Below are 20364 nucleotides of genomic sequence, written 5' to 3'. Positions count from 1 at the left end.
CTGTTCCTGGGAGTTTGGCCAATCTGATGGCTCCTCCTCGGGTTGTGTCCTGCTTGTGTGTGCTGTGTGAAGGGGCTGGAAAATGCCTTAGTCAAACTTGGTCACGGCAAGCTTCTTTGGTGAGGGTTGGCTCTGGCAACTTGCCGTGACACGTTGGGATCCCGGTGGAGAGAGAGTAAGGCAAGGCGAGTGAAAGAGACACGTGAGATGGCTGGCTAAGCCCACAGGTTTACTGGTGGGTGGATAGATCGACGGTGGCCATGGGGTTCCCGGAACACATTTGGGATTCCCTCAGGAGCATCTGGAGGCACGTGTAGGGAGGGAATACGGGAGCACATTTGTGGACTGTCCCGCCTCTTTCCTCTCCCTGGTCGATTTGCTTCATGGCGGGTTCTTGTGCCAGCGAATGGTTGCCTTCATGGCACAGTATGGTGTCTCCTCATGGGGGCCGATTTGGAGGCCTTGGGGTGTTTTGTCCCTGTCTGACCACGTTCCCCCTGTGTTGAAGATGTGAAGGTGTTCCTGAGGACAGCCAGGCATCGTTTCTATACCCGGCCCACATAGCGTTCCCTGAGGATTGGAGCTCTACCCGGAGGTCATTGGGTGCAACCGTGCAGAAACAAGGGAGTTGGCTGCCAAGGAAAGGCTGCAGGTTTAAGGGCAGGAGAGGATGTGTGGTGTGGGTGTCATTTTTCCTGCCACCCGCTGGTACGTCGAGACTGTGGTAACCGGCGAGCCTGGCCACAGGCTACAGAAGTCATACCGGTTCAAGTGTCTAGGCTGTTGTCTGAGTTCTGTCGTTGCATGGCTGTGGGTAACAAGTTGCTTGTAGAGGACCTGGGCCTCAGGGTTTCCCCAATGTCACGCCACTGATGAGGGTGAAAGTACCAGACACCACTGCAAGTTACACAATTGCTGCAAGTGTTTGCCCCGCCACGTTGGGCGTCGGAATGATTCTGATGCCATTAGCTTTGTGCGTGGGCCAAGTGTTGGTGGCCAGTCTTGGCAGCAGGCCAGGAAGTATGGCTGCAGGTGAATCTCCATTGTTCAGTCCAGGAGTTTCTCTGGTGCGTTTTGTCACTGGTCCCTACAAGCGGCTTTTGTTGGAGGTCGTCCCATTTGGCCAAGGCTGTTCCCTTGTGGAAGATCTCAGGGACCACATTTCCCCTTGAGGGTGAATCCATTGTGTGGAAGCGTATGCGCCAGGAGTGGTTTGGTTCCCCAGAGGGCAGTGGCTTTTACGCTGAGTAATCCCAGTTCCTCTGAGGGTGTCTCAGCAGTTCAGGATGACATCCTTATGCTGTGTCGGCGGGGAGGTGGCTCAGGCAGGAACGTTCAAGGCCCATACCGGGGGGATGATGGACGGCCGTGCTCTTTGTGCTGATGCCCGTGCGCTCTGAAGGCATCTGTGCCACGATGCATTCACGTTTGGCTGTGGACACACAGACATGATGGACTGCAAATGAAATGCTGAGGGGAGATATAGCGCACATCGGTGGGCGGTATCACCCTTTGCCTCTGTGCGCCCGTTCACTTTTCTCAAACATCCCTGTGTTCTGTCACCCTGAGGCATGCGGTGGAGTGCCAGGGAACAAACAACTACAGCAGCATTGGGCCCTCTGTATAGTCCATGATACCTGGCGAAGTGAGGAGAGTGTGGCAAGGTGAGGAAAGTCAAGGCAAAAGAGTCTCAGCGTGGTTTTGGCGTGAAGTCCTTGAGGATCCTCGTAGGAACCTTGTGGTGGTGAGTGGAACTTCTTTGCAGAAACCTAGATGTTTGGCCACGGGGACTTGTGCACTGAGACTACACCCTCACCTTCTTGGCTCTTGCAGGGGAACCCCAGATCTGATGCCATGATCCTTAGCTCCATTTGCAGCCCCGTGGGTCGCCTCTGGCCACTCCTGACTGCTGACATGATTGAGATCGGTGGCTGCCCCGCGCTGGAGCCTGCGACTTTGAACGTGCAGCCTTTGAGCAGGTGGATTGATGATGACTCCCATAAATGCACTGCTTGGAACTCTGAACAAATGAATGGGTCTCAGGTTTCTCCGCGGTCATGTCACTGACGGGCCTGGGGGCGAAAATACAAGGCGCCAGGGCAAGTAAGCCAGTTGCTGCAAGGGTTTGCCCTGCCAGTTTGGGCATTGGAATATCTCCGATGCCAATAGCTTTCTGTGTGATCCAAGGGCATCGCCTCTGGCTCGACAAGGTTCCTGGTAGAAACCTTGTGGGGGTAAACGGAACTTCTTTGAAGAAACCTAGAAGTTTGGCCACGGGGACTTGTGCCGCGAGACTACACCGTCACATTCTGGGCTCTTCCTTGGGCACCCGAGCTCCGATGCCCTGAGACGTGGGTGCACTTCCTGCCCCGTGGCTCGAGTCTGGCCGCTCCCTACTGCTGAGAGGATTGAGCTTGCTGACAGTCCGCGTCTTTCCACGTCCAGCCTTTGAGCAGGAGCGTGGATCAGTGATGACTCCCATAAATGCATTCCTTGGAAATCTAAACAAAATGAATGAGCAATACCTACCGTCTTCTCATCCTAACTGAGGTCCAGCACGTGGCTCCCAAAGGAAAATTAGGGAGAGGTCCATGTTGCATTTGCTACTGTGGGCGTGCGCAGCAACATTGTTCAAGTGGAGGGTGGCGGGCTTCTCGTGCAGAAAGAGCCATGTGGAAAGGAGCCTGGGATGTCCATCTACGTGGGAAGGCTAAGGACAACTTGACGTCTCTGGGCACCTGAGTCTAGCCAGAACTGCTATCCCCTGCCGCGGTCAGCGTGCGGGTGCGAAAGGAAGCGTGAGCCACTGGTACTCCTCTGGCTTGCCATTGAGATCTACAGGCCACCCTCAAGCTCAGGTCGTTGCCTTGTTCCCGCAAGGAAACAGAAGTCTCTGCACTCAGGGTCAGAGAAGGAGTCCTGGCCAGGCCAGGCGTCTATGTCAGGTTCAGCTTGGGAGGTGGGATATAGTTCAGGTTTGCCCTGATGGTCGGGGGAAATCAAATGGGCCACTGTCCCCGGGATTTGGGTGACGCTGATGGCGCCTCCTTGGGTTGTGTCCTGCTTGTGTGTTGTGTGTGGAGAGTTTGGAAAGTGCCTTAGGCAAATCCAGGGGATATCAAGCTACTTAGGTGAGGGGTGGATTCGTTTGGATCCTGGTGGAGAGAGCAAGGCAAGGCGAGCGGGAAATACACGGGAGAGTGTTGGCTAAGCCCACAGGCTTACTGTTGGGTGGATAGATCGGTATGGGTGGATATGTCGGTGGACATAGGGTTCCCGGAACTCTTTTGGGATATCTTCAGGAGCATTTGGAGCCCCGTGTAGGGAAGGAATACAGGTGCACATTCGTGGACCATCCCAACCTTTTCCTCTCCTTTCTCAATGTGCTTCACGGCGGGTCCTTGTTCCAGCGAATGGTGCCTTCACGGCACAGTATGGTGTCTTCTCACTGGGACCGATTTGGAGCCGTTGGGATGTTTTGTCCCTGTGTGGCCTCATTGCCCCTATGTTGAGGATGTTAAGGTGTTCCTTAGGACAGCCCAGCGTCATTGCTATACCAGGTCGGCATAGCATTCCCTGAGGTTTGGAGCTCTTCCCGGAGGTCTTTGGGCCCAACCATGCAGAAAGAAGGGAGTCGGCCGCCAAGGCAACGCTACAGGTTTAAGGGCTAGAGTGAATGTGTGCTGCAGGGGTCATTTTGTCCTGCCACCTTCTGGTGCTGCGAGCCTGTGATCTCCAGCATGCATGGCTTCAAGCCAGAGAAGCCATGCCGGTTCAAGGGTCCAGGATGTTGGGTGCGTTCTCTCATTGCACGGCTGTGGGTGACACGTTGGTTTTGGAGGACCTGGGTCTCATGGTTTCTCCAAGGTCTTGTCCTTGAAGGGAAGAATGCGAATGTGCAAGGTGCTACGATAAGTTACCCAGTTGCTGCAAGTGTTTGGCCCGCCATTTTGGGCATTGGAATGGCTCCCTTGCCATTAGCTTTGGTTGCGGTCCTAGGGAAGTTCCTCTGGCTTGGCAGGAGACCAGGAAGTATGCCTGCTGGTGAGTCTCCCTTGATCAGTCCAGGGGTTCTTCAGGTGCCCTTTGTCACGGGTCCCTACGAGCCGCGTTTGATGGAGGTCGTCTTATTCAGCCAAGGGCCCTTCCCTAATGGAAGATCTCTCCCCTTGAGGGCGTGTCCACTGTGTTTAATCATAAGGGCCAAACGCGTGTTTGTTCCCATAGGGGGCACTTGCTCTTAGGCTGAGGGGGCACAGTTGTCCTGAGGGTGTCTCAGGGGATCAGGAAGACATCCTTTTGCTGTGATGGAGGGCAGATTGCTCAGGAGAGGAATTTCAGGGCCCGAGACCAGGGGGCTGTTGGTCGGTGGCACTCTTTGTCCTGATGGCCGCACGCTCTGAAGGCGCCAGTGCCACGATGCTTTCACGTTTGCCTGCGGACACACAGGCAAGATGGACAGTAAATGAAATGTTGAGGAGAGATAGAACACACAATGCTGGGTGGTATCGCCCTTTCCCTCGGTGCGCCTGTGCACCCTCCTCAAGCATGCGTGTGTTCTCTCACCCCGAGCCAGGTGGAATGCCAGGGAAGGAATGCCAGCAGCAGCCTGGGGCCATCCGTTTAATCCCTGATACCCGTTGAAGTGAGGACGGTGTGGCAAGGCGAGGCCAGCCGAAGGAGTCTCAGAGGGGTGTTGGCGTGCATTCCTTGAGGATCCTGCTTTAACCCTTGTTGCGGTAAGCGACACTTCTTTGCTAAACCTAAAGGTTTGGCGATGGGAACGTGTGCACCGGGGCTACACCCTCACCTTCTGGTCTTTTCTCGGGGAACACGAGCTTTGATGCCCTGAGAACTGGCTGCATTTCCTGACCCGTGGCTCGGCTCTGCTGGCCACTTCCGTACGCTGATATGATTCAGCTCGCTGGCCGTCCCATGGTGGAATCTGCAACTTTGCATGTCCACCGTTTGAGCATGTGCTTGGATCGATGATGACTCCCACAAATGCATTCCTTGGAAATCTGAACAAAATGAGTGAGAAATCCCTACCGTCTCCTCGTTGGAACTGAGGTCCAGCACGTGGCTCCCCAAAGGAAAGTAGGGAGAGGTTCACGTTGCATTTGCGGCCGTGGGTGTCTACAGCCACGTTGTTCAAGTTGAGGGTTGTGGTCATCTCCTGGGGAGAAGAGCCATTGGGAAAGGAGCCTGGGATGCCAATCCAGGTGGGAAGGCTTGGGACAGCGTGCCGTCTCTGGGTTCCTTGGTCTAGCCAGGACTGCTGTCCCCTGCCACGGTTCAGCATGCAGGTAGGAGAGGAAGCGTGAGCCATTGCTCGTCCTGCCACCTGCACTTGATTTCTACAGGCTACCCCCACCTGCTGGTCATTGCCTTGTGGCCTCAAAGAAACAGAAGTCTGTAGGCTCAGGGTCAGAACAGGATTCCAGGCCTAGGGCAGGCTTCTTTGTCATGTTCTGCTTGGGAGACCAGATGCAGTTTAGGTTTCTCCTGCTGAGGGGAGAAATCATATGGGCCACTGTTCCTGGGAGTTTGGCCAATCTGATGGCTCCTCCTCGGGTTGTGTCCTGCTTGTGTGTGCTGTGTGAAGGGGCTGGAAAATGCCTTAGTCAAACTTGGTCACGGCAAGCTTCTTTGGTGAGGGGTGGCTCTGGCATCTTGCCGTGACACGTTGGGATCCCGGTGGAGAGAGAGTAAGGCAAGGCGAGTGAAAGAGACACGTGAGATGGCTGGCTAAGCCCACAGGTTTACTGGTGGGTGGATAGATCGACGGTGGCCATGGGGTTCCCGGAACACATTTGGGATTCCCTCAGGAGCATCTGGAGGCACGTGTAGGGAGGGAATACGGGAGCACATTTGTGGACTGTCCCGCCTCTTTCCTCTCCTTGGTCGATTTGCTTCATGGCGGGTTCTTGTGCCAGCGAATGGTTGCCTTCATGGCACAGTATGGTGTCTCCTCATGGGGGCCGATTTGGAGGCCTTGGGGTGTTTTGTCCCTGTCTGACCACGTTCCCCCTGTGTTGAAGATGTGAAGGTGTTCCTGAGGACAGCCAGGCATCGTTTCTATACCCAGCCCACATAGCGTTCCCTGAGGATTGGAGCTCTACCCGGAGGTCAGTGGGTGCAACCGTGCAGAAACAAGGGAGTTGGCTGCCAAGGAAAGGCTGCAGGTTTAAGGGCAGGAGAGGATGTGTGGTGTGGGTGTCATTTTTCCTGCCACCCGCTGGTGCGTCGAGACTGTGGTAACCGGCGAGCCTGGCCACAGGCTACAGAAGTCATACCGGTTCAAGTGTCTAGGCTGTTGTCTGAGTTCTGTCGTTGCATGGCTGTGGGTAACAAGTTGCTTGTAGAGGACCTGGGCCTCAGGGTTTCCCCAATGTCATGCCACTGATGAGGGTGAAAGTACCAGACACCACTGCAAGTTACACAATTGCTGCAAGTGTTTGCCCCGCCACGTTGGGTGTCGGAATGATTCTGATGCCATTAGCTTTGTGCATGGGCCAAGTGTTGGTGGCCAGTCTGGGCAGCAGGCCAGGAAGTATGGCTGCAGGTGAATCTCCATTGTTCAGTCCAGGAGTTCCTCTGGTGTGTTTTGTCACCGGTCCCTACAAGCTGCTTTTGTTGGAGGTCGTCCCATTTGGCCAAGGGCCGTTCCCTTGTGGAAGATCTCAGGGACCACATTTCCCCTTGAGGGTGAATCCATTGTGTGGAAGCGTATGCGCCAGGAGTGGTTTGGTTCCCCAGAGGGCAGTGGCTCTTACGCTGAGTAATCCCAGTTCCCCTGAGGGTGTCTCAGCAGTTCAGGATGACATCCTTATGCTGTGTCGGCGGGGAGGTGGCTCAGGCAGGAAAGTTCAAGGCCCATACCGGGGGGTTGATGGACGGCCGTGCTCTTTGTGCTGATGCCCGTGCGCTCTGAAGGCATCTGTGCCATGATGCATTCACGTTTGGCTGTGGACACACAGACATGATGGACTGCAAATGAAATGTTGAGGGGAGATATAGCGCACATCGGTGGGCGGTATCACCCTTTGCCTCTGTGCGCCCGTTCACTTTTCTCAAACATCCCTGTGTTCTGTCACCCTGAGGCATGTGGTGGAGTGCCAGGGAACAAACACCTGCAGCAGCATTGGGCCCTCTGTGTAGTCCATGATACCTGGCGAAGTGAGGAGAGTGCGGCAAGGTGAGGCAAGTCAAGGCAAAAGAGTCTCAGCGTGGTTTTGGCGTGAAGTCCTTGAGGATCCTCGTAGGAACCTTGTGGTGGTGAGTGGAACTTCTTTGCAGAAACCTAGATGTTTGGCCACGGGGACTTGTGCACTGAGACTACACCCTCACCTTCTTGGCTCTTGCAGGGGAGCCCCAGATCTGATGCCATGATCCTTAGCTCCATTTGCAGCCCCGTGGGTCTCCTCTGGCCACTCCTGACTGCTGACATGATTGAGATCGGTGGCTGCCCCGCGCTGGAGCCTGCAACTTTGAACGTGCAGCCTTTGAGCAGGTGGATTGATGATGACTCCCATAAATGCACTGCTTGGAACTCTGAACAAATGAATGGGTCTCAGGTTTCTCCGCGGTCATGTCACTGACGGGCCTGGGGGCGAAAATACAAGGCGCCAGGGCAAGTAACCCAGTTGCTGCAAGGGTTTGCCCTGCCAGTTTGGGCATTGGAATATCTCCGATGCCAATAGCTTTCTGTGTGATCTAAGGGCATCGCCTCTGGCTCGACAAGGTTCCTGGTAGGAACCTTGTGGGGGTAAACGGAACTTCTTTGAAGAAACCTAGAAGTTTGGCCACGGGGACTTGTGCCGCGAGACTACACCGTCACATTCTGGGCTCTTCCTGGGGCACCCGAGCTCCGATGCCCTGAGACGTGGGTGCACTTCCTGCCCCGTGGCTCGAGTCTGGCCGCTCCCTACTGCTGAGAGGATTGAGCTTGCTGACAGTCCGCGACTTTGCACGTCCAGCCTTTGAGCAGGAGCGTGGATCAGTGAGGACTCCCATAAATGCATTCCTTGGAAATCTAAACAAAATGAATGAGCAATACCTACCGTCTTCTCATCCTAACTGAGGTCCAGCACGTGGCTCCCAAAGGAAAATTAGGGAGAGGTCCATGTTGCATTTGCTACTGTGGGCGTGCGCAGCAACATTGTTCAAGTGGAGGGTGGCGGGCTTCTCGTGCAGAAAGAGCCATGTGGAAAGGAGCCTGGGATGTCCATCTACGTGGGAAGGCTAAGGACAACTTGACGTCTCTGGGCGCCTGAGTCTAGCCAGAACTGCTATCCCCTGCCGCGGTCAGCGTGCGGGTGCGAAAGGAAGCGTGAGCCACTGGTACTCCTCTGGCTTGCCATTGAGATCTACAGGCCACCCTCAAGCTCAGGTCGTTGCCTTGTTCCCGCAAGGAAACAGAAGTCTCTGCACTCAGGGTCAGAGAAGGAGTCCTGGCCAGGCCAGGCGTCTATGTCAGGTTCAGCTTGGGAGGTGGGATATAGTTCAGGTTTGCCCTGATGGTCGGGGGAAATCAAATGGGCCACTGTCCCCGGGATTTGGGCGACGCTGATGGCGCCTCCTTGGGTTGTGTCCTGCTTGTGTGTTGTGTGTGGAGAGTTTGGAAAATGCCTTAGGCAAATCCAGGGGATATCAAGCTACTTAGGTGAGGGGTGGATTCGTTTGGATCCTGGTGGAGAGAGCAAGGCAAGGCGAGCGGGAAATACACGGGAGAGTGTTGGCTAAGCCCACAGGCTTACTGTTGGGTGGATAGATCGGTATGGGTGGATATGTCGGTGGACATAGGGTTCCCGGAACTCTTTTGGGATATCTTCAGGAGCATTTGGAGCCCCGTGTAGGGAAGGAATACAGGTGCACATTCGTGGACCATCCCAACCTTTTCCTCTCCTTTCTCAATGTGCTTCACGGCGGGTCCTTGTTCCAGCGAATGGTGCCTTCACGGCACAGTATGGTGTCTTCTCACTGGGACCGATTTGGAGCCGTTGGGATGTTTTGTCCCTGTGTGGCCTCATTGCCCCTATGTTGAGGATGTTAAGGTGTTCCTTAGGACAGCCCAGCGTCATTGCTATACCAGGTCGGCATAGCATTCCCTGAGGTTTGGAGCTCTTCCCGGAGGTCTTTGGGCCCAACCATGCAGAAAGAAGGGAGTCGGCCGCCAAGGCAACGCTACAGGTTTAAGGGCTGGAGTGAATGTGTGCTGCAGGGGTCATTTTGTCCTGCCACCTTCTGGTGCTGCGAGCCTGTGATCTCCAGCATGCATGGCTTCAAGCCAGAGAAGCCATGCCGGTTCAAGGGTCCAGGATGTTGGGTGCGTTCTCTCATTGCACGGCTCTGGGTGACACGTTGGTTCTGGAGGACCTGGGTCTCATGGTTTCTCCAAGGTCTTGTCCTTGAAGGGAAGAATGCGAATGTGCAAGGTGCTACGAAAAGTTACCCAGTTGCTGCAAGTGTTTGGCCCGCCATTTTGGGCATTGGAATGGCTCCCTTGCCATTAGCTTTGGTTGCGGTCCTAGGGAAGTTCCTCTGGCTTGGCAGGAGACCAGAAAGTATGCCTGCTGGTGAGTCTCCCTTGATCAGTCCAGGGGTTCTTCAGGTGCCCTTTGTCACGGGTCCCTACGAGCCGCTTTTGATGGAGGTCGTCTTATTCAGCCAAGGGCCCTTCCCTTATGGAAGATCTCTCCCCTTGAGGGCGTGTCCACTGTGTTTAATCATAAGGGCCAAACGCGTGTTTGTTCCCATAGAGGGCACTTGCTCTTAGGCTGAGGGGGCACAGTTGTCCTGAGGGTGTCTCAGGGGATCAGGAAGACATCCTTTTGCTGTGATGGAGGGCAGATTGCTCAGGAGAGGAATTTCAGGGCCCGAGACCAGGGGGTTGTTGGTCGGTGGCACTCTTTGTCCTGATGGCCGCACGCTCTGAAGGCGCCAGTGCCACGATGCTTTCACGTTTGCCTGCGGACACACAGGCAAGATGGACAGTAAATGAAATGTTGAGGAGAGATAGAACACACAATGCTGGGTGGTATCGCCCTTTCCCTCGGTGCGCCTGTGCACCCTTCTCAAGCATGTGTGTGTTCTCTCACGCCGAGCCAGGTGGAATGCCAGGGAAGGAATGCCAGCAGCAGCCTGGGGCCATCCGTATAATCCCTGATACCCGTTGAAGTGAGGACGGTGTGGCAAGGCGAGGCCAGCCGAAGGAGTCTCAGAGGGGTGTTGGCGTGCATTCCATGAGGATCCTGCTTTAACCTTTGTTGCGGTAAGCGACACTTCTTTGCTAAACCTAAAGGTTTGGCGATGGGAACGTGTGCACCGGGGCTACACCCTCACCTTCTGGTCTTTTCTCGGGGAACACGAGCTTTGATGCCCTGAGAACTGGCTGCATTTCCTGACCCGTGGCTCGGCTCTGCTGGCCACTTCCGTACGCTGATATGATTCAGCTCGCTGGCCGTCCCATGGTGGAATCTGCAACTTTGCATGTCCACCGTTTGAGCATGTGCTTGGATCGATGATGACTCCCACAAATGCATTCCTTGGAAATCTGAACAAAATGAGTGAGAAATCCCTACCGTCTCCTCGTTGGAACTGAGGTCCAGCACGTGGCTCCCCAAAGGAAAGTAGGGAGAGGTTCACGTTGCATTTGTGGCCGTGGGTGTCTACAGCCACGTTGTTCAAGTTGAGGGTTGTGGTCATCTCCTGGGGAGAAGAGCCATTGGGAAAGGAGCCTGGGATGCCAATCCAGGTGGGAAGGCTTGGGACAGCGTGCCGTCTCTGGGTTCCTTGGTCTAGCCAGGACTGCTGTCCCCTGCCACAGTTCAGCATGCAGGTAGGAGAGGAAGCGTGAGCCATTGCTCGTCCTGCCACCTGCACTTGAGTTCTACAGGCTGCCCCCACCTGCTGGTCATTGCCTTGTGGCCTCAAAGAAACAGAGGTCTGTAGGCTCAGGGTCAGAACAGGATTCCAGGCCTAGGGCAGGCTTCTTTGTCATGTTCTGCTTGGGAGACCAGATGCAGTTTAGGTTTCTCCTGATGAGGGGAGAAATCAAATGGGCCACTGTTCCTGGGAGTTTGGCCAATCTGATGGCTCCTCCTCGGGTTGTGTCCTGCTTGTGTGTGCTGTGTGAAGGGGCTGGAAAATGCCTTAGACAAACTTGGTCACGGCAAGCTTCTTTGGTGAGGGGTGGCTCTGGCATCTTGCCGTGACACGTTGGGATCCCGGTGGAGAGAGAGTAAGGCAAGGCGAGTGAAAGAGACACGTGAGATGGCTGGCTAAGCCCACAGGTTTACTGGTGGGTGGATAGATCGACGGTGGCCATGGGGTTCCCGGAACACATTTGGGATTCCCTCAGGAGCATCTGGAGGCACGTGTAGGGAGGGAATACGGGAGCACATTTGTGGACTGTCCCGCCTCTTTCCTCTCCCTGGTCGATTTGCTTCATGGCGGGTTCTTGTGCCAGCGAATGGTTGCCTTCATGGCACAGTATGGTGTCTCCTCATGGGGGCCGATTTGGAGGCCGTGGGGTGTTTTGTCCCTGTCTGACCACGTACCCCCTGTGTTGAAGATGTGAAGGTGTTCCTGAGGACAGCCAGGCATCGATTCTATACCCAGCCCACATAGCGTTCCCTGAGGATTGGAGCTCTACCCGGGGGTCATTGGGTGCAACCGTGCAGAAACAAGGGAGTTGGCTGCCAAGGAAAAGCTGCAGGTTTAAGGGCAGGAGAGGATGTGTGGTGTGGGTGTCATTTTTCCTGCCACCCGCTGGTGCGTCGAGACTGTGGTAACCGGCGAGCCTGGCCACAGGCTACAGAAGTCATACCGGTTCAAGTGTCTAGCCTGTTGTCTGAGTTCTGTCGTTGCATGGCTGTGGGTAACAAGTTGCTTGTAGAGGACCTGGGCCTCAGGGTTTCCCCAATGTCACGCCACTGATGAGGGTGAAAGTACCAGACACCACTGCAAGTTACACAATTGCTGCAAGTGTTTGCCCCGCCACGTTGGGCGTCGGAATGATTCTGATGCCATTAGCTTTGTGCGTGGGCCAAGTGTTGGTGGCCAGTCTTGGCAGCAGGCCAGGAAGTATGGCTGCAGGTGAATCTCCATTGTTCAGTCCAGGAGTTTCTCTGGTGCGTTTTGTCACTGGTCCCTACAAGCGGCTTTTGTTGGAGGTCGTCCCATTTGGCCAAGGGCCGTTCCCTTGTGGAAGATCTCAGGGACCACATTTCCCCTTGAGGGTGAATCCATTGTGTGGAAGCGTATGCGCCAGGAGTGGTTTGGTTCCCCAGAGGGCAGTGGCTTTTACGCTGAGTAATCCCAGTTCCCCTGAGGGTGTCTCAGCAGTTCAGGATGACATCCTTATGCTGTGTCGGCGGGGAGGTGGCTCAGGCAGGAACGTTCAAGGCCCATACCGGGGGGATGATGGACGGCCGTGCTCTTTGTGCTGATGCCCGTGCGCTCTGAAGGCATCTGTGCCACGATGCATTCACGTTTGGCTGTGGACACACAGACATGATGGACTGCAAATGAAATGCTGAGGGGAGATATAGCGCACATCGGTGGGCGGTATCACCCTTTGCCTCTGTGCGCCCGTTCACTTTTCTCAAACATCCCTGTGTTCTGTCACCCTGAGGCATGTGGTGGAGTGCCAGGGAACAAACACCTGCAGCAGCATTGGGCCCTCTGTATAGTCCACGATACCTGGCGAAGTGAGGAGAGTGTGGCAAGGTGAGGCAAGTCAAGGCAAAAGAGTCTCAGAGTGGTTTTGGCGTGAAGTCCTTGAGGATCCTCGTAGGAACCTTGTGGTGGTGAGTGGAACTTCTTTGCAGAAACCTAGATGTTTGGCCACGGGGACTTGTGCACTGAGACTACACCCTCACTTTCTTGGCTCTTGCAGGGGAACCCCAGATCTGATGCCATGATCCTTAGCTCCATTTGCAGCCCCGTGGGTCGCCTCTGGCCACTCCTGACTGCTGACATGATTGAGATCGGTGGCTGCCCCGCCCTGGAGCCTGTGACTTTAAACGTGCAGCCTTTGAGCAGGTGGATTGATGATGACTCCCATAAATGCACTGCTTGGAACTCTGAACAAATGAATGGGTCTCAGGTTTCTCCGCGGTCATGTCACTGACGGGCCTGGGGGCGAAAATACAAGGCGCCAGGGCAAGTAACCCAGTTGCTGCAAGGGTTTGCCCTGCCAGTTTGGGCATTGGAATATCTCCAATGCCAATAGCTTTCTGTGTGATCCAAGGGCATCGCCTCTGGCTCGACAAGGTTCCTGGTAGAAACCTTGTGGGGGTAAACGGAACTTCTTTGAAGAAACCTAGAAGTTTGGCCACGGGGACTTGTGCCGCGAGACTACACCATCACATTCTGGGCTCTTCCTTGGGCACCCGAGCTCCGATGCCCTGAGACGTGGGTGCACTTCCTGCCCCGTGGCTCGAGTCTGGCCGCTCCCTACTGCTGAGAGGATTGAGCTTGCTGACAGTCCGCGACTTTGCACGTCCAGCCTTTGAGCAGGAGCGTGGATCAGTGAGGACTCCCATAAAGGCATTCCTTGGAAATCTAAACAAAATGAATGAGCAATACCTACCGTCTTCTCATCCTAACTGAGGTCCAGCACGTGGCTCCCAAAGGAAAATTAGGGAGAGGTCCATGTTGCATTTGCTACTGTGGGCATGCGCAGCAACATTGTTCAAGTGGAGGGTGGCGGGCTTCTCGTGCAGAAAGAGCCATGTGGAAAGGAGCCTGGGATGTCCATCTACGTGGGAAGGCTAAGGACAACTTGACGTCTCTGGGCACCTGAGTCTAGCCAGAACTGCTATCCCCTGCCGCAGACAGCATGCGGGTGCGAAAGGAAGCGTGAGCCACTGGTACTCCTCTGGCTTGCCATTGAGATCTACAGGCCACCCTCAAGCTCAGGTCGTTGCCTTGTTCCCGCAAGGAAACAGAAGTCTCTGCACTCAGGGTCAGAGAAGGAGTCCTGGCCAGGCCAGGCGTCTATGTCATGTTCAGCTTGGAAGGTGGGATATAGTTCAGGTTTGCCCTGATGGTCGGGGGAAATCAAATGGGCCACTGTCCCCGGGATTTGGGCGACGCTGATGGCACCTCCTTGGGTTGTGTCCTGCTTGTGTGTTGTGTGTGGAGAGTTTGGAAAATGCCTTAGGCAAATCCAGGGGATATCAAGCTACTTAGGTGAGGGGTGGATTCGTTTGGATCCTGGTGGAGAGAGTAAGGCAAGGCGAGCGGGGAATACACGGGAGAGTGTTGGCTAAGCCCACAGGCTTACTGTTGGGTGGATAGATCGGTATGGGTGGATATGTCGGTGGACATAGGGTTCCCGGAACTCTTTTGGGATATCTTCAGGAGCATTTGGAGCCCCGTGTAGGGAAGGAATACAGGTGCACATTCGTGGACCATCCCAAGCTTTTCCTCTCCTTTCTCAATGTGCTTCACGGCGGGTCCTTGTTCCAGCGAATGGTGCCTTCACGGCACAGTATGGTGTCTTCTCACTGGGACCGATTTGGAGCCGTTGGGATGTTTTGTCCCTGTGTGGCCTCATTGCCCCTATGTTGAGGATGTTAAGGTGTTCCTTAGGACAGCCCAGCGTCATTGCTATACCAGGTCGGCATAGCATTCCCTGAGGTTTGGAGCTCTTCCCGGAGGTCTTTGGGCCCAACCATGCAGAAAGAAGGGAGTCGGTTGCCAAGGAAACGCTATAGGTTTAAGGGCTGGAGTGAATGTGTGCTACAGGGGTCATTTTGTCCTGCCACCTTCTGGTGCTGCGAGCCTGTGATCTCCAGCATGCATGGCTTCAAGCCAGAGAAGCCATGCCGGTTCAAGGGTCCAGGATGTTGGGTGCGTTCTCTCATTGCACGGCTGTGGGTGACACGTTGGTTCTGGAGGACCTGGGTCTCATGGTTTCTCCAAGGTCTTGTCCTTGAAGGGAAGAATGCGAATGTGCAAGGTGCTACGATAAGTTACCCAGTTGCTGCAAGTGTTTGGCCCGCCATTTTGGGCATTGGAATGGCTCCCTTGCCATTAGCTTTGGTTGCGGTCCTAGGGAAGTTCCTCTGGCTTGGCAGGAGACCAGGAAGTATGCCTGCTGGTGAGTCTCCCTTGATCAGTCCAGGGGTTCTTCAGGTGCCCTTTGTCACGGGTCCCTACGAGCCGCTTTTGATGGAGGTCGTCTTATTCAGCCAAGGGCCCTTCCCTTATGGAAGATCTCTCCCCTTGAGGGCGTGTCCACTGTGCTTAATCATAAGGGCCAAACGCGTGTTTGTTCCCATAGGGGGCACTTGCTCTTAGGCTGAGGGGGCACAGTTGTCCTGAGGGGGTCTCAGGGGATCAGGAAGACATCCTTTTGCTGTGATGGAGGGCAGATTGCTCAGGAGAGGAATTTCAGGGCCCGAGACCAGGGGGCTGTTGGTCGGTGGCACTCTTTGTCCTGATGGCCGCACGCTCTGAAGGCGCCAGTGCCACGATGCTTTCACGTTTGCCTGCGGACACACAGGCAAGATGGACAGTAAATGAAATGTTGAGGAGAGATAGAACACACAATGCTGGGTGGTATCGCCCTTTCCCTCGGTGCGCCTGTGCACCCTCCTCAAGCATGCGTGTGTTCTCTCACCCCGAGCCAGGTGGAATGCCAGGGAAGGAATGCCAGCAGCAGCCTGGGGCCATCCGTTTAATCCCTGATACCCGTTGAAGTGAGGACGGTGTGGCAAGGCGAGGCCAGCCGAAGGAGTCTCAGAGGGGTGTTGGCGTGCATTCCTTGAGGATCCTGCTTTAACCCTTGTTGCGGTAAGCGACACTTCTTTGCTAAACCTAAAGGTTTGGCGATGGGAACGTGTGCACCAGGGCTACACCCTCACCTTCTGGTCTTTTCTCGGGGAACACGAGCTTTGATGCCCTGAGAACTGGCTGCATTTCCTGACCCGTGGCTCGGCTCTGCTGGCCACTTCCGTACGCTGATATGATTCAGCTCGCTGGCCGTCCCATGGTGGAATCTGCAACTTTGCATGTCCACCGTTTGAGCATGTGCTTGGATCGATGATGACTCCCACAAATGCATTCCTTGGAAATCTGAACAAAATGAGTGAGAAATCCCTACCGTCTCCTCGTTGGAACTGAGGTCCAGCACGTGGCTCCCCAAAGGAAAGTAGGGAGAGGTTCACTTTGCATTTGTGGCCGTGGGTGTCTACAGCCACGTTGTTCAAGTTGAGGGTTGTGGTCATCTCCTGGGGAGAAGAGCCATTGGGAAAGGAGCCTGGGATGCCAATCCAGGTGGGAAGGCTTGGGACAGCGTGCCGTCTCTGGGTTCCTTGGTCTAGCCAGGACTGCTGTCCCCTGCCACGGTTCAGCATGCAGGTAGGAGAGGAAGCGTGAGCCATTGCTCGTCCTGCCACCTGCACTTGAGTTCTACAGGCTGCCCCCACCTGCTGGTCATTGCCTTGTGGCCTCAAAGAAACAGAAGTCTGTAGGCTCAGGGTCAGAACAGGATTCCAGGCCTAGGGCAGGCTTCTTTGTCATGTTCTGCTTGGGAGACCAGATGCAGTTTAGGTTTCTCCTGCTCAGGGGAGAAATCATATGGGCCACTGTTCCTGGGAGTTTGGCCAATCTGATGGCTCCTCCTCGGGTTGTGTCCTGCTTGTGTGTGCTGTGTGAAGGGGCTGGAAAATGCCTTAGTCAAACTTGGTCACGGCAAGCTTCTTTGGTGAGGGGTGGCTCTGGCATCTTGCCGTGACACGTTGGGATCCCGGTGGAGAGAGAGTAAGGCAAGGCGAGTGAAAGAGACACGTGAGATGGCTGGCTAAGCCCACAGGTTTACTGGTGGGTGGATAGATCGACGGTGGCCATGGGGTTCCCGGAACACATTTGGGATTCCCTCAGGAGCATCTGGAGGCACGTGTAGGGAGGGAATACGGGAGCACATTTGTGGACTGTCCCGCCTCTTTCCTCTCCCTGGTCGATTTGCTTCATGGCGGGTTCTTGTGCCAGCGAATGGTTGCCTTCATGGCACAGTATGGTGTCTCCTCATGGGGGCCGATTTGGAGGCCTTGGGGTGTTTTGTCCCTGTCTGACCACGTTCCCCCTGTGTTGAAGATGTGAAGGTGTTCCTGAGGACAGCCAGGCATCGTTTCTATACCCAGCCCACATAGCGTTCCCTGAGGATTGGAGTTCTACCCGGAGGTCATTGGGTGCAACCGTGCAGAAACAAGGGAGTTGGCTGCCAAGGAAAAGCTGCAGGTTTAAGGGCAGGAGAGGATGTGTGGTGTGGGTGTCATTTTTCCTGCCACCCGCTGGTGCGTCGAGACTGTGGTAACCGGCGAGCCTGGCCACAGGCTACAGAAGTCATACCGGTTCAAGTGTCTAGGCTGTTGTCTGAGTTCTGTCGTTGCATGGCTGTGGGTAACAAGTTGCTTGTAGAGGACCTGGGCCTCAGGGTTTCCCCAATGTCACGCCACTGATGAGGGTGAAAGTACCAGACACCACTGCAAGTTACACAATTGCTGCAAGTGTTTGCCCCGCCACGTTGGGCGTCGGAATGGTTCCGATGCCATTAGCTTTGTGCATGGGCCAAGTGTTGGTGGCCAGTCTTGGCAGCAGGCCAGGAAGTCTGGCTGCAGGTGAATCTCCATTGTTCAGTCCAGGAGTTCCTCTGGTGCGTTTTGTCACCGGTCCCTACAAGCTGCTTTTGTTGGAGGTCGTCCCATTTGGCCAAGGGCCGTTCCCTTGTGGAAGATCTCAGGGACCACATTTCCCCTTGAGGGTGAATCCATTGTGTGGAAGCGTATGCACCAGGAGTGGTTTGGTTCCCCAGAGGGCAGTGGCTCTTACGCTGAGTAATCCCAGTTCCCCTGAGGGTGTCTCAGCAGTTCAGGATGACATCCTTATGCTGTGTCGGCGGGGAGGTGGCTCAGGCAGGAAAGTTCAAGGCCCATACCGGGGGGTTGATGGACGGCCGTGCTCTTTGTGCTGATGCCCGTGTGCTCTGAAGGCATCTGTGCCACGATGCATTCACGTTTGGCTGTGGACACACAGACATGATGGACTGCAAATGAAATGTTGAGGGGAGATATAGCGCACATCGGTGGGCGGTATCACCCTTTGCCTCTGTGCGCCCGTTCACTTTTCTCAAACATCCCTGTGTTCTGTCACCCTGAGGCATGTGGTGGAGTGCCAGGGAACAAACACCTGCAGCAGCATTGGGCCCTCTGTGTAGTCCATGATACCTGGCGAAGTGAGGAGAGTGTGGCAAGGTGAGGAAAGTCAAGGCAAAAGAGTCTCAGCGTGGTTTTGGCGTGAAGTCCTTGAGGATCCTCGTAGGAACCTTGTGGTGGTGAGTGGAACTTCTTTGCAGAAACCTAGATGTTTGGCCACAGGGACTTGTGCACTGAGACTACACCCTCACCTTCTTGGCTCTTGCAGGGGAACCCCAGATCTGATGCCATGATCCTTAGCTCCATTTGCAGCCCCGTGGGTCGCCTCTGGCCACTCCTGACTGCTGACATGATTGAGATCGGTGGCTGCCCCGCGCTGGAGCCTGCGGCTTTGAACGTGCAGCCTTTGAGCAGGTGGATTGATGATGACTCCCATAAATGCACTGCTTGGAACTCTGAACAAATGAATGGGTCTCAGGTTTCTCCGCGGTCATGTCACTGACGGGCCTGGGGGCGAAAATACAAGGCGCCAGGGCAAGTAACCCAGTTGCTGCAAGGGTTTGCCCTGCCAGTTTGGGCATTGGAATATCTCCGATGCCAATAGCTTTCTGTGTGATCCAAGGGCATCGCCTCTGGCTCGACAAGGTTCCTGGTAGGAACCTTGTGGGGGTAAACGGAACTTCTTTGAAGAAACCTAGAAGTTTGGCCACGGGGACTTGTGCCGCGAGACTACACCGTCACATTCTGGGCTCTTCCTGGGGCACCCGAGCTCCGATGCCCTGAGACGTGGGTGCACTTCCTGCCCCGTGGCTCGAGTCTGGCCGCTCCCTACTGCTGAGAGGATTGAGCTTGCTGACAGTCCGCGACTTTGCACGTCCAGCCTTTGAGCAGGAGCGTGGATCAGTGAAGACTCCCATAAATGCATTCCTTGGAAATCTAAACAAAATGAATGAGCAATACCTACCGTCTTCTCATCCTAACTGAGGTCCAGCACGTGGCTACCAAAGGAAAATTAGGGAGAGGTCCATGTTGCATTTGCTACTGTGGGTGTGCGCAGCAACATTGTTCAAGTGGAGGGTGGCGGGCTTCTCGTGCAGAAAGAGCCATGTGGAAAGGAGCCTGGGATGTCCATCTACGTGGGAAGGCTAAGGACAACTTGACGTCTCTGGGCGCCTGAGTCTAGCCAGAACTGCTATCCCCTGCCGCGGTCAGCGTGCGGGTGCGAAAGGAAGCGTGAGCCACTGGTACTCCTCTGGCTTGCCATTGAGATCTACAGGCCACCCTCAAGCTCAGGTCGTTGCCTTGTTCCCGCAAGGAAACAGAAGTCTCTGCACTCAGGGTCAGAGAAGGAGTCCTGGCCAGGCCAGGCGTCTATGTCAGGTTCAGCTTGGGAGGTGGGATATAGTTCAGGTTTGCCCTGATGGTCGGGGGAAATCAAATGGGCCACTGTCCCCGGGATTTGGGCGACGCTGATGGCGCCTCCTTGGGTTGTGTCCTGCTTGTGTGTTGTGTGTGGAGAGTTTGGAAAATGCCTTAGGCAAATCCAGGGGATATCAAGCTACTTAGGTGAGGGGTGGATTCGTTTGGATCCTGGTGGAGAGAGCAAGGCAAGGCGAGCGGGAAATACACGGGAGAGTGTTGGCTAAGCCCACAGGCTTACTGTTGGGTGGATAGATCGGTATGGGTGGATATGTCGGTGGACATAGGGTTCCCGGAACTCTTTTGGGATATCTTCAGGAGCATTTGGAGCCCCGTGTAGGGAAGGAATACAGGTGCACATTCGTGGACCATCCCAAGCTTTTCCTCTCCTTTCTCAATGTGCTTCACGGCGGGTCCTTGTTCCAGCGAATGGTGCCTTCACGGCACAGTATGGTGTCTTCTCACTGGGACCGATTTGGAGCCGTTGGGATGTTTTGTCCCTGTGTGGCCTCATTGCCCCTATGTTGAGGATGTTAAGGTGTTCCTTAGGACAGCCCAGCGTCATTGCTATACCAGGTCGGCATAGCATTCCCTGAGGTTTGGAGCTCTTCCCGGAGGTCTTTGGGCCCAACCATGCAGAAAGAAGGGAGTCGGTTGCCAAGGAAACGCTATAGGTTTAAGGGCTGGAGTGAATGTGTGCTACAGGGGTCATTTTGTCCTGCCACCTTCTGGTGCTGCGAGCCTGTGATCTCCAGCATGCATGGCTTCAAGCCAGAGA

General features: G+C 55.0%; 11 non-coding genes across 11 annotated transcripts; all 11 read left to right on the top strand.

Annotated features, from left to right (window-relative positions):
* The first annotated feature begins 1981 nt into the window (after window positions 1–1981).
* Window positions 1982–2073, top strand: LOC132361251 (small nucleolar RNA SNORD116). The gene has a single exon (XR_009501557.1). It is a non-coding gene; the product is annotated as a small nucleolar RNA SNORD116 (small nucleolar RNA).
* A 389-nt stretch (window positions 2074–2462) lies between these two features.
* Window positions 2463–2554, top strand: LOC132361857 (small nucleolar RNA SNORD116). The gene has a single exon (XR_009502122.1). It is a non-coding gene; the product is annotated as a small nucleolar RNA SNORD116 (small nucleolar RNA).
* Window positions 2555–4982: 2428 nt separating this feature from the next.
* LOC132361537 (small nucleolar RNA SNORD116) lies at window positions 4983–5074 on the top strand. The gene has a single exon (XR_009501820.1). It is a non-coding gene; the product is annotated as a small nucleolar RNA SNORD116 (small nucleolar RNA).
* A 2441-nt stretch (window positions 5075–7515) lies between these two features.
* On the top strand, window positions 7516–7607 carry LOC132361250 (small nucleolar RNA SNORD116). Its single transcript, XR_009501556.1, has one exon. It is a non-coding gene; the product is annotated as a small nucleolar RNA SNORD116 (small nucleolar RNA).
* A 389-nt stretch (window positions 7608–7996) lies between these two features.
* LOC132361935 (small nucleolar RNA SNORD116) lies at window positions 7997–8088 on the top strand. Its single transcript, XR_009502198.1, has one exon. It is a non-coding gene; the product is annotated as a small nucleolar RNA SNORD116 (small nucleolar RNA).
* Window positions 8089–10516: 2428 nt separating this feature from the next.
* Window positions 10517–10608, top strand: LOC132361536 (small nucleolar RNA SNORD116). Its single transcript, XR_009501819.1, has one exon. It is a non-coding gene; the product is annotated as a small nucleolar RNA SNORD116 (small nucleolar RNA).
* Window positions 10609–13049: 2441 nt separating this feature from the next.
* On the top strand, window positions 13050–13141 carry LOC132361249 (small nucleolar RNA SNORD116). Its single transcript, XR_009501555.1, has one exon. It is a non-coding gene; the product is annotated as a small nucleolar RNA SNORD116 (small nucleolar RNA).
* A 389-nt stretch (window positions 13142–13530) lies between these two features.
* LOC132360884 (small nucleolar RNA SNORD116) lies at window positions 13531–13622 on the top strand. Its single transcript, XR_009501204.1, has one exon. It is a non-coding gene; the product is annotated as a small nucleolar RNA SNORD116 (small nucleolar RNA).
* Window positions 13623–16050: 2428 nt separating this feature from the next.
* Window positions 16051–16142, top strand: LOC132361535 (small nucleolar RNA SNORD116). The gene has a single exon (XR_009501818.1). It is a non-coding gene; the product is annotated as a small nucleolar RNA SNORD116 (small nucleolar RNA).
* A 2441-nt stretch (window positions 16143–18583) lies between these two features.
* LOC132361248 (small nucleolar RNA SNORD116) lies at window positions 18584–18675 on the top strand. The gene has a single exon (XR_009501554.1). It is a non-coding gene; the product is annotated as a small nucleolar RNA SNORD116 (small nucleolar RNA).
* A 389-nt stretch (window positions 18676–19064) lies between these two features.
* On the top strand, window positions 19065–19156 carry LOC132361912 (small nucleolar RNA SNORD116). Its single transcript, XR_009502176.1, has one exon. It is a non-coding gene; the product is annotated as a small nucleolar RNA SNORD116 (small nucleolar RNA).
* The last annotated feature ends 1208 nt before the right edge of the window (window positions 19157–20364 follow it).

The sequence above is a fragment of the Balaenoptera ricei genome, chromosome 2 (assembly GCF_028023285.1).
Source record: "Balaenoptera ricei isolate mBalRic1 chromosome 2, mBalRic1.hap2, whole genome shotgun sequence".
Taxonomy (NCBI): Eukaryota; Metazoa; Chordata; class Mammalia; order Artiodactyla; family Balaenopteridae; genus Balaenoptera; species Balaenoptera ricei.
This window is presented reverse-complemented; position numbering and strand designations above follow the sequence as displayed.